At 40.6% G+C, this 13,386-nt stretch overlaps 1 protein-coding gene across 2 annotated transcripts in view; it reads right to left on the reverse strand.

Annotated features, from left to right (window-relative positions):
• Positions 1-13,386, reverse strand: part of GRID2 (glutamate ionotropic receptor delta type subunit 2) — a 1,067,823-nt gene that overhangs the window by 228,906 nt on the left and 825,531 nt on the right. The window lies entirely within an intron of this gene.

Genomic DNA, 13,386 nt, shown 5'->3' on the forward strand with positions numbered 1-13,386 from the left:
TTGAATCCAAAGCATTGCATAGTCCTAATTAGTTCCCAAAGAAGTGATCTTTGTGAATGCTTACTTGCATACCTATAGGACAGGCATGTCAAATTCGTAACATCACGTGACATCGCGCGATGTATAACGACTTTTTCCCCATTGCCGGCAATGGGATGGGCGCGGTTTCAGCATGATGCATCCGGCCCACAGGCTGGCAGTTTGACATGCCTGCTATAGGAGAACTCCTCTGAAGCCACTTGCTAGCTAGAGGACATGGCTGCTTTAATGCTTCAAGGAGAAATGATTTCCTTATGCCATAAGGCCTATTTCCTTTAGTGTGCTTTGCACATGTCAGGGTCACACAGTTACTAACAGCTATTTCAAGGTAGCTAATTTCTGTAGTGAGTGAAATTAAAGCCATGGGGTAGGACTTGGGGAAGAAAATACATCTTCTTCCAGAAGGCTTTGCATTGCTACTGCATGTTTCTTCACGTTCAAGGCTGGATGATGATGCACTCTCATGAAGGGGAAGCAAGATCAATATTGGTCCCAGAATTTTTGGAATGCATCTGTATGTATAAAAGGGAAGAGGAAGAATGACTCCCAGTTATACAATCATAGAAAATTAGCACTTTCCTTTATGTGTGGCAGACCATACAGGAAAATAAAAGTTCAGGTTTTGAGGTTGGAGGAAGCAGAAAAGTTCTTGCTTAAGGCCTTATCACTTGGATAGTGAAGTCCGCCTGGTTCTATTCAGCCCTTGTGCCGAATGTCCCCTTATAATAAATTTGAGTTGTGGCCTAAACAGCAAACAAAGCATGGTGAAAGAGATCATGTTTGAAATGTAGACGGCTATAGCTTTAGTTCAAACTGCTGAATGTCACTGTATACAAATCTAGACAATCTGAACGGAGTTGTCAACAACTAGGAGAGTCATATTGAAAATTGAGACAGTTGCAGAATTTTAGACCCAACAATTATTTTTCCAGGCATGTGTACATTTAGTTTATACACTAATATAGCACAATATTGATATGATAAAATAGATTTAAGAATATTACAAATTATGATATGCAAGCTAGTACAGAAATTCCAGCACTAAATGTCATAAAATCAGATAGTCTCAACCCTAACACGAAATATTTAAGTTCTAATTGGATTCATGATTCAGAATATATTATGTAAATACAGTGGAAGACTGTGCTTAAATACCTAACTGCATCCTTGATCCATTATAGAAGACTATTCATCATACTTTCGATCTTCCAAAAGACATCTGAATATAAGTGTTTTGAAAACTAACACATACACACCACATAAAAAAAATCACCAAACAAAAGCAGGGAGATAGAGATGATTTGAGGTTACAAGAGATTATGATCCAATTAATTACAATTCTGTCTTTTAAAATGGTGATAGTGATAATTTTTATTCATTGTTAAAATCAGAATTTTAATTCAATTGCCTAATTCAGGAATATGTCCTTGCAATCTGAAAATATAAAAAAATATAAAAGATAACAATACTTTTTTTTTTACTTTCACAACTTGTTTGTAGGAAAACATATTGATTTATGGTTTTGGAAATCATATTCTGTGCTTTGAAGTCAAAATTGGATTGAAAACCTTTTAGATCTTTCCATTATAGAATAATAACAGACGAGATATAGATCAGGAAAAAATCAATTTACAATTGTTTTCTATTTTAATGTTATTCTTTTGCTAGAATCTTATGCATAGAAATCAAATTTATTTTTTTATTTAACTGATACTTTCATGTTATGATAAAACAAAACAAAAAGCAAATATTGTACAGAGAAAACCAGAATGAGTAAAGCCATTAAGATGGAAAGTACAGTAAGAGGTCACCTTTATTTTTACATTCAGTAGAAAATAAAAAAAAATGTATTCTTGCTTATGACAGCATAATTAGATTTCTTCTTAGTCATTATGTTAATAGGATCATAAATCAGATTCACCCATTGCACCAAACCATGGTTTGTTTCATTCTACTTTTGAATAAATAGCAATAGACTGTCATTTTCTCTAGATTAAAAACCATAGGGACAGAATTCATACATCACTAAGCCAAAATCAAGTAAGACACACTGCAGCATAGTATTGGTGTAGGAATTCGATCCTAAAACAATATTTAAAAAGTCATTTTAGACAAACTCTCTTCTGAATCTTGGAATTTCTAACCACATCTATAAATCTCTAACATCTGTCAATCCAGTTTCTGCAGGTTCATAACAATTAAAAGCCATTCCATGCTCTGAACATTTTTTTATCATGAGAAAGCTTTGCCTAATGACTAGCAGAAACTGGTTGCCTGCCAATGATATTGGTCCAATCCATATTTTTATCAACAGAAAAAGCAAAATGTTTAACTTTGCTTGAATAATGTCTAGTAGATTTTGTTAATACAACTCAATACGTTTTGTCTACTTAATTTTTTTTTAGCGTCATGGTGTAAAAGAAAGAAATACTTTCCCTTTAATGAAAGATAATTCATTTCCAAAATGCCTTTTAAAAGGCAAGAGAACTTTGGTGAAATTGTTGGAATAGAGTGTGATATACCTTCAAGGAACTTGAATTTCATTACTATTCTATTTACAGTATCGATTTCCTTCCCATACATCACTTAATCTGAAGTTCCACTGGGTTCAGCTTGGGAAATGTGGGCAACAAGGGAAGGTTCCATTCCTGTTCGTGTTGGAGGTGCCTTTTAAGGTGCTTCCGTGTTGAAAGGATTAGCCGGCAACATCCCTGTTGCCTGGGGGATATCTGTGGGGGCTCCTTTAGTGTCAAGGAACTGGAGTGAGTGACGGGAGCTCACCCTGCCCCAGAGCAGCAGCTGGTTCTTTAACATATTTATTATTATTAATGGGACTTCTATCCCGCCCTATCTCCCGAAGGACTCAGGGCGGCTAACAACAATAATTTTTATTTTTTTATTTATTTTAATTCCATTTATATCCCGCCCTTCTCCGAAGACTCAGGGCGGCTTACAAGCTTAGCAGTAGCCTTCATTCTATGTATATGCCTGCTTATTAGGGCTTTCACACACACACCAAGCGGCATTATTACAAAGTCAGCTTAATTGCCCCCAACAATCTGGGTCCTCATTTTACCTACCTCGGAAGGATGGAAGGCTGAGTCAACCTTGAGCCTGGTGGGATGCGAACCTGCACTAATTGCAGGCAGCTGGTGTTACTTAAGGAGGCATTAGCCCACTGCTCCACCATATAATAAATACAGAAATTAAGATAAAATTAAAATTAAAGGCCTCTGTACAATAAATTAAAATTAAAATGCTTGCTAACCACCAACCTAGCATCCTAACCACATGAGTCACCATGCTTACCAAGGGAACCTTAAAAGTGACAGACAGACATGTAACAAAGCCAAAAGAATTGTGCCACCAATAACAACTAAGCTTAGAAACACCAACAAGAGAAACATGAAATAAATTCTTAAGCATCTCAAAAATAAGTTTGAAAAATGGACACTTATTTCACAAGAATAGGAAACTTCCAAGTGCATTTCGGTATGGCATTACCTTTCAACCCAAGAGAGACACTTGAAGTCATTTGAAGACACTTGAAGGCATCTATTAGCAAGGAAAAACAGCTGGGTGCTTTGGAGGATGAACAGAGCTATTGCTCCCAGTACTGTCACTGTCTCTGTTGCTAATTGGTAAACAGGTTCTATTGCCCTGCAATTAGCTGTATCATAACTTTAATTTCCTAAAACATTATGATGGAACAAATGTGTAAAGCAAAAATATAGCCATGGTTAGAATCAATGTCTCCTCATAATTCACATCAGTCCAAAAAATGCTATTGTCCATGATAGCAAATGCAAGCGGGAAGTTAAAAATAATCGAGAAGAGCATTTCATCTATTTTCTTCCTAATGACAGGTAATCGCTTAGCCAGGTCTGTGTTTGAAGCAATTTTATTTAAGTCAAGCTAAATTGGTCAATTTGAAAATAGCTGAAGGAATGGAAAAAGCAAACAAAAGAAACAGGGGGGGGAAAAAGTCCACCTAAATGCTGAGTTTCAAAGAAAAGCAAGGAGTTACCTCTAACTAAGCAGTGCAAAGATGATTACAGTTGAATAGGAAGACAAAAGTTTTATTTAAGACAATTATAGAAAACCAAGGTAATAATTTATGTGAAGACGGATGGGATAAAAGGCAAGGTAATATATCCAGTGAGATCAAGCAGAGTGAATGCACTCTGGATTCCATTGATAAACAGTGTTACCTAATGGTTTTCAAGAAACATACTTAGTTGTGGCACCTATTCTTTGGAAACACATCCTCCAGATATTCATACATCTCTTATGCTATTGATCTTCAGAAAGTCATTAAACTTGGTTGTTCTCCCAGGCCTTGGGATCAGGACATTGTGGAGTCCCTATTAGTTGAGTTTGTTTTTACAGTGTGTTGGATTGGTTGTGTGGTCAGTGATGATCTTTTTATATGGACTGTTTTCTTATTTTCTGTTTATAAGCTACCCAGAATCATTGAGGAGTTGGGTGGCCATGAAATGAAATGAAATAAATAAATTTACATTGGAAAGTAGAACTAAAGAAGCAATGTTGGAAATATTCAGAAAAAGTTTACAAAAACTATCTAAATATTATTGATATGCATGAAAGTTTAATCATGGATGATATCACATATTCTAGAAAGTTAAGCAAAATGGATCCTAGATATTGCTAACAAAAGAGCTGCAATTTTTTAAAAAATATTACAAGATGATACAGTTAAAATGATCATGGGATATGTGAACAGATGTGAAAAAACAGTAATAATCAATTACTGCCCAACCATTGTTTCTCATCCTTCCCTCTGGTTCTCTGGTGAACCACATGACCCCCTCTTCCTTGTGGAAGCCCCTCGGACATTGGAATACTGCTATCATGTCTCCTCTATTTCTTCTTTTCTTTAGACTAGCCAAAACCAAATCCCACAGTCGTTCTTCATATGTTTTAGTCTCCAGGCCTTTGATCATCTTAGTTGTTCTTCTCTGATTTTTTTCCAAACTCTCAACATCTTTTTAGTGATATGGTGACCAAAACTGGCTGCAGTTGTCCATTTGTGGTCTTACTAGGGTTTTATAAATTGGTACTAATACTTTGTGTGATCTTGATTCTATGCCTCTGTTTATAAAATCCAGGATTGTATTAGCTTTTTTGGTTGCTGCTGAACACTGCTGGCTCAAGTGATCGTCCACTAGGACTTCAAGGTCCCTCTCACAGTTACTGTTTTTTAAGCCAGGTCTCACTCAATCTGTACTTGTACCTTTGATTTTTTCTGGGTGGTCTTCAAGGGCAGCCCCATGTAGAGAGCATTGCAGTAGTCTATACGGGAGGTAACGAGTGCGTGGGTGACTGTACGTAGGGCATCTTGGTCCAGAAAGGGGCGCAACTGGTGTACCAGGCGAATCTGGGCAAATGCCCCCCTAGCCACGACTCCAATATGATCTTCAAAACTGAGTCGTGAATCCAGGAGGACGCCTAGATTGCGTGCTCTATCAACGGGAGGTAACATCTCTCCTCCTATAATCAAAGATGGAACCTCTTGGACTAAACGAGATGTCGGTACGTAAAGCCACTCAGTCTTGGCCGGGTTGAGCCGGAGCCTGCTGAATAGTTGCTTCTATCTCACATGCCAATAAGAAATTCTTAAGATCCTATCATTCTGGACTTCAACAGTGCATGGAATGAGATAGCTGCTAGATATATAAACTGGATTCAAAAAGGGAACATTCCTAATATCCAGTGGATGGTGGAAAAGACAAGAAAACTTCAGAAAGATTTGTGGATAGCTTTAAAAATATGGATGGTATTAAGCCATGTCATCTGCCTGTTGAATAATTTGTATGATGTCTAGGATGTAACACAACCAAAGCAACTAAACCCCTCAGAATCAAGAAATGTAGTCCCCTAATTAATTTATATGCAGAATATGTCATGAGAAATGCTGAACTAGAAAAAAAAAAGTAGATGTTGGAATCAAAATTGCTAGGAGAAATATCAACAACCTCAGATGTGCAGATGACACCACTTTGAAGACTAGAAGTGAGAAAGGCTTAAGGAATCTCTTGCTAGAGGGGAAAGAAGTTTTCTGCTTAATATTTTTTTTATTAAATCAAGTTACCAAGCAATGTTAAGTCAATGCAAACAGGTGGAAAAGAACATAAATAGATCAGGATAGCAACTTGGAAATACTTTATCTTCCTATGCTCAAAAATTCACAAGGATTGTCATTAGAGTCATGAAATAAAGAAATGTCTCTTATTTAGAAGAAAGACGAGTCTGAATAAAATATTAAAGTGCATAGGTTAGTGTTATGTACTGGGCTCATAAGTAATACTCTCCAGCAACCCAGACTACAAGTCTCCAGCACTACGATTGGCTATCCCTAGGTGGCAATGGTTGTTTCAAACCTATTGGCTGCCGCCTAGGGGCGAGATTATATACTGTGGCTAGTTGCAGCCATTTGCTCAGTACAGATTCTGCACAAAATAAAATATGAGTTTCCCTGTACTCAGCTACCTTGTCTTCATTCCTGCGCCAAAGAACCCACTATTTAACACTGGCGACGAAGGTGGGATCCTGCTTCACTAAAAAAGAGTTGAAGTCTATGAGGGGAAGGCACTGCACGCCGGAGGGAAAAGGCATTTTCTCCCCCCCCCTCTCTCAAGGTTGGCTAGCAAGCTACGCTAGCAACCTCATGCTCAGTCCAGTCATTCCCTGAGCCTGGAAAGCAGGATTTGGAAAGAATGCAGGAACCAGCTAAGAAAGAATGCTGAAGGTCGGGAAACTTCGGGAATTCGACGTGAAGCACCGGAGGAATGGCCATCATATTTATCCCAGGTAGACAACTACCTCAGGGCTAATCAGATCACAGAAGAAGGACTGAAGGCCACAACTCTACTCTGCGTGTGCAGCCCAGCAACCTTTGTTTTGGCCAAGAACCTTTTCGTGCCAACACCGATTGAAGCGGTCTCCTACGTAGACCTCAAAAAGAAGCTAACCGGACATTTCCAGCCCAAGATGTCTGAAATGGCTTGGCGGTGTAAGTTCGACCAAAGAGTGCAATGACCGGGTGAATTGGCTTCAGAATTCATAGCGGGCCTTTGCAAATTTTCAAATTTAGAAGAGTGACTATGAGACCAGCTTGTCTGTGGTCTATGGGACCGAACGCTTCAGCAGAGACTCTTTGCTAGATAAAACTTAACATTCTCTGAAGCACAAGATGAAGTGATGGCCAATGAAGCCACTGGGGGCGCAGTTCAAACAGTACAGCCCGCCAAAACAACAAAGTGTATAGAATGAGGATGCCAAATGCACTGAAAAATCTTCCGAGAAAGATGAACCTGAAATCAACAGACTCCAAAAGCAACCCCACACACAACACCACAACAGCCAGCAGTGAGAGGACAGTTACAAGGCAGTTCTCTTACCGAGATGTTAAGGGGTGTGGCAGCAACCATTTTCATGCCAATTTCAGATTCCGATCAGCCACGTGCAGAGCTTGCAGAAGGACAGGCCACATTGCAGTGGTTTGCAGAGCCCGACATAGAGACCGGCCACCCAAACACCAGTCGGAAGAACCCACTAGGAGAGGTACTGGGGCCCAAGGTCCAGTTAGTGTGGGGTTTTTCAGAAGCCGTAGAAGCGTGTGCCGCACTGGGGCTTGGCGCCCCCTCAAACCCAAACTTAAGCTCATGATAGAGCTACAAGGAGTTACATGTAAGAAGGAATTGGACTCTGGCTCTGCAGTCTCAATTATTTCTCAAGACACTTTTAACTTTGTGTGTAGACACAGTAACAATTGGGCCAAATTAAGACCCTCAGATATAATCCTAACTGATTTTCAAAATGCTCACGTTACAGTTAAGGGAGAAGCCACTTTGACAGTAAAATTTAAGGGGTTTTTGGGGCACCTGGATGTAATAGTAGTAGGGGGCCAGAGAACGAGTCTCATTGGACTCGATTGGTTTGATGCCTTAGGTATTCAGATTACTGGTATAAACCGGACACAAACTGCAGACCTTGCATCAGTATGCGAAGACTATGCAGATGTTTTTGATTCAACCCTAGGAACATACACGGGCCACCTATCTCATTTAAGCTAGATCCCAACGTAGTTTCAATCAGGGTTAAGCCTCATAGGGTCCCCTTTGCCTAAAAACATAAAAATGATTCAGAAATTGATAAGCTTGTAGAACAGGGCATATTACAACCTGTTGATGGTGGGGAGTGGGAAACTCCTATCGTCACTCCACTTAAAGCCAATGGGGAAATTCGCATTTGCGCTGACTATAAATGCACTCTAAATAAAGCCCTCAAACAACATGCGTACCTGGTCCCAGTGGTCAACCACATTTTAGCCTCCTTGCAAGGGGGTACTATTTTTGCTAAACTTGATTTAGCACAGGCCTATCAGCAATTGCTGGTTGATGAGGCCACAGCAGCAGCTCAGACAATCGTGACTCACAGGGGGGCTTTCAAAGTTAAACGCTTACAGTTTGGAGTCAGTGTCGCACCAGGCATTTCCCAGGGAATTATGGAGTGTACACTTAAGGGTATTCAGGGTGTCTGCCCTTATTTTGATGATGTTCTCATCACAGGGGAATCCCCAGAAGTGTTGGCTAGTAGGCTCAGGGCAGTTTTGCAGAAGCTTCGCAAAGCAGGCCTCGAATTTTAAAAAAGCAAGTGTAGTATTGGGGTTCCTTCAACAGAATTTCTGGGTTTCCAAATTGATGCTAACGGCATTCACCCTGCTGATTCTAAAGTGAAGGCCATTAAAATGGCCCCTAGGCCCAAATCCAAAGGAGAGCTACAAGCATTCTTGGGCCTCCTAAACTTCTACCACACATTTCTACCTCATAAGGCTGCACTAGCAGAGCCCCTCCACAGGCTTCTAGATAAGAAAGCTCCATGACAATGGACTAACTTACATGAAGAAAGTTTCCAGGACTTAAAAGCACTGTTGTCAGAAAGGTCCACTGTAACAAAGAGTCTAAATCAGTATGTCTTTCATGTGATGCATCTCCCTATGGGGTGGGGGCAGTTTTAAGCCACATAGAAAAAAATGGAACACAGGTTCCTATAGCATTTTACTCTAGGACATTGTCCTCTGCTGAGCGCAACTGTGCTCAGATTGACAAAGAGGCACTAGCCATCGTTGCTGGAATTAAAAAAAATCATGACTATTTATATGGCAGGGACTTCATGGTCTTTACAGACCACAAACCTCTGTTGGGACTTTTCACAACAGACAAACAACCCCCCCCCCCACATACTTTCTCCAAGAATGCTGAGATGGTCTATTTTTCTATCTGCATACACTTTTAAATTGATTCACAAACCGGGTAAAGAAATGGCCCATGCTGATGGCCTCAGCAGACTACCACTGCCACTAATGGAACCAGATCCGGCTCCAGCTGCTAGAATACTATCCATACAGGACATATCTGAATTTCCTCTCCATGCAGGGGACATTGCTGCTGAAACTGCCATAGATAAACTACTTAGTAGAGTATTGTAATGAGTATACACAGGCTGGTTGGATAAAAGCCCAGGTTCTGAGTTTCAAAACTATTTTGTCAGAAGGCATGAGTTATCTGCCCACAAGGGGTGCATATTATGGGGAAACAGAGTCATAATTCCTACTTCCCTAAGAGACAGGGTTTACAGTCATTACATGAAGGCCACCCAGGCATTGTCAGAATGAAAGCTTTAGCTAGAAGCTACCTTTGGTGGCTGGCCTTGATAAGGACATTGAGGCACAAGTCCATGGTTGTTATACATGCCAGCAATCGAGGCCTGAAATGCCACAGGCTCCAGTTTACAGGTGGGAGGAAACGCACACTCCCTGGTCTAGGGTTCACATAGACTACGCTGGGCCCTTTCAGGGACAGCTCTTTCTTATACTTGTGGATAGCCATTCCAAATGGCTGGAAGTAATTCCAGTTCCTAACAAGACTACTGCTAGGACCATCCAGGTGCTGAGCAAACTCTTTACTACACATGGGCTGCCAGATGTCTTAGTTTCTGACAATGGGGCCCAATTCACTGCTGCTGAATTTCAGGCCTTCCTTAGAGCTAATCTCATCAGACATGCAACGTCTGCACCCTTTCATCCATCTTCTAATGGTCAAGCTGAATGCATGGTGAGGACAACAAAGGAAGCACTCAAGCGCATTGTTACAGGTGACTGGCATCACAGATTGGCAGATTTTCTACTCTGCCAGCATTCCTCGCCCTGCACTGCTACAGACAAAAGTCCTGCAGAACTACGTTGGGGGAGGCGTTTGATCACTGGGCGATTGGGTTTGGGCCAGGAACTATGGTCATGGGAATCTGTGGGTTCCTGGTCAAATTACCAAAGCATCCGGACCCCTGTCTTATGAAGTGGGGTTGGAGGGAGGGCGAGTTGTCAGATGACACATTGATCAGCTCAGGAAACAGTTTCCAGAATGGCCACTAAGTGAGGACTGCATCATAAGTCCCTCCCAAGGTCCTCAAACATGCGGCCAAGCCAGTCCTCACATGGACTCTCAGGACTTTTCCTTCATAACTGAGGTGGAACCAGAGGGAGAAGTGGGGAGTCCTGGAATGCAACATGGATCCCCTGAAGGAGCAAGCCATCTGAATTTCAGCAACCGCTGTACCTACTCTGCTGATCAGTCTGACTCTGGGGTGGGCCAACCTGGAGAGGCCAGCCAGAGAGCATCTAATCCCCTTGACTCAGGAGCACAAAGGGACACAAGTCTACTCAGCCCACTGGGTAAGCTGGTAGACCACAAAGTGATGGGGACTCCGAGACGTTCCACTGGGGCACACAAGCCTCCTTCATATCTTGCTGACTATGTTGTAAAATAAAGAGCTATAATATTGTGTATCGCTGCATGCCACTATACTACAGGAACTAGTGCTATGTTGTAACTGTCTAAGTATGCTTGCCATGAAGCCTATTCATTCAGACGTTGTTTAATCATGTTGTAACCTATTGTTTTTTTGTTCTATTACTTTTATTTTAGTGAGTTTTGATAATGGGTCTTGATAATTGCATTAAGACTAACTTACATTAATATTGTCTGATCTAAGAGGGGAGGGGTGTTATGTACTGGGCTCATAAGTAATACCACATGGGTTGCTGGAGCAGCTAACGGCTCTCCAGGAACCCAGACTACAAGTCTCCAGCGCTACGATTGGCTGCCCCTAGGTGGCAATGGTTGTTTCAAACCTATTGGCTGTCGCCTAGGGGCAAGACTATATATTGCGGGTAGTTGCAGCCATTTGCTCAGTACAGATTCTGCACAAAATAAAATATGAGTTTCCCTGTACTCAGCTACCTCGTCTTCATTCCTGCGTCAACGAACCCAGTATTTAACAGTTAACAACAAAAGCATGTACTTGTAAAGCACTGGCTTCCCCTGATGTAACTTAAGGCTCTGCAACTAGACTATCAAACAGACACCATGAAGGCAAAATTGATGCCTTTTGAATGGTGCTGAAAAAAATTCCTGAGAAGACCTTGGCTTGCAAGAAAAACAAATACTTCAACACTAGAAGAAGTAAATCCAAACTGTTCATTGAAAGCAGTAATAATGAAGGTAAAATTTAGGTATATTAGGTACCTCAAGAGAAGGGGAGGAGCCATGAAAGAAAACTGTGATTGCTTGGAGTAATGGAATGCAATAAAAAGAAGCTGAGGGAAGATGTGTTCTGGCTCATGTTACTGACGACATAAGTAGTAGCTTATAGTAACTGCACAAAACAGTTACTGAGAGAAAATTCTGGTAGAATTATATTCACTCGGTGACAATGTGTGGAAGTGACAGAAACAAAATCATGGTTGCTTCTTGTGGCCTGCTGATAATTCTTTAGCAAGTGATACTGAATCTGGCCATATAGCAGGACACACTGTGCTTTCCAATTTAACTGATGATGTTGTAGGAGATAAGCACTGGGCGTCAAGCCTGAAATTTGGAGGGTGAACTTGCAATCCTTCATTTTATGTGATTCAATTCATGTGGATACTTTCTTCTCCAGCGAGGCCACCTCACTGCATCTCCAAAGTCTTTCTGAAGAGTAACTATAGCCCAACAGATTTGTCAGGAAATGCAGGAAGGATTTATGCTGAATTTAGTTCTTTTACCTCATGGTCAGAGAGCCTTTTGAAAATAACGCAGCTCCCTACATGGGAATTGGAGCTCAATTGTCAGTCAGAAAATTCTCTTCTTCTATCTCAGATGAAAGAGTGCCAAATTTTTATTACAAGATTATGTTCAAAAGTCACAAAATAACTGTTCTTTTAATTTGTCCTGTGGATATTGTCTTTGCAAAATAACTTTCAAATAATATACTTTTCCCTTCTCTGGAAGATGTTTAATAATATATTGAAATGAAGCAGCTGTACCATATGGCTTCCTGTCTTGTATGCATCAGCCATGCTGCTTTTGGTCCTTCTAGATCCATTTAAGATATGAAGGAGACCATTAATATATCCCTTAACTAGCTTATTCTTCAGAGTTTCTCAAGAGGCAGCTGTCACAACTTTAATAGGTCTAACATTACTTTTTCAACATGAGATATTATAATAGCTACACACAAACAGGCACACAAATATGTGCTCACAAAATAAAAAATTCCACACCTTTATAGAGTTTTCAAGGAATAATTTAACTTTCAAAAAAAGAACTGAAATACTGACTGGAACTGAACATTAATGTTGTGTGTATACTTGTTGGGGTCTGTGATGGTGCTGTTGATGTAGATGTGGGAGCAGATTGGACATCTGAGTTTGTTATAGCATCTGATTCCCATGTTAGTATTGTCCTTGTTGCTTGTGAATCTGCTTCAGGTTGGGTGGTTGTTAATATGCAAATGTGGCCATGCCACTCAGTGCCTGAGGAAAGGCAGTAATATTGTCCAGTATGATTTCAACTTATTAATAATAGGTCTGAATGTTTTGAATGTGAATTGTAGGTGACAACTAATGGTTTCTGTTTTTCGATTTTTGTGGTTTGTCTTTTAATTGCTCTCTAGGAGGACTGATCTGGCTCTGTGGGTTTGCCTATTGAACTTGTCTAGGGCACGGGTGTCAAACGTGCCACATCATGTGACATGGCATGATGCATTGCTACTTTTTTTGCATTGCTGGAGCTGAGGTGGGCGTGGCCTCATATGATGCAACCGTCCCATTGGCCAGCAGTTTGACACCTCTGGTCTAGCGGATTACTTCGGTCTCCTGAATGCCTGGCTTAATTTCATCAGCTGAAATTCTGAACTGTGACAGTGATTCAGAACAAATGCAACTGTAATGTAATGATTAAGAGCAGGTTAACACTAGAACCAGACTAGGTTCTAGTCTCACCT

This window comes from Vipera ursinii (assembly GCF_947247035.1).
Source record: "Vipera ursinii genome assembly, chromosome: 7".
In the NCBI taxonomy this organism is placed as follows: Eukaryota; Metazoa; Chordata; class Lepidosauria; order Squamata; family Viperidae; genus Vipera; species Vipera ursinii.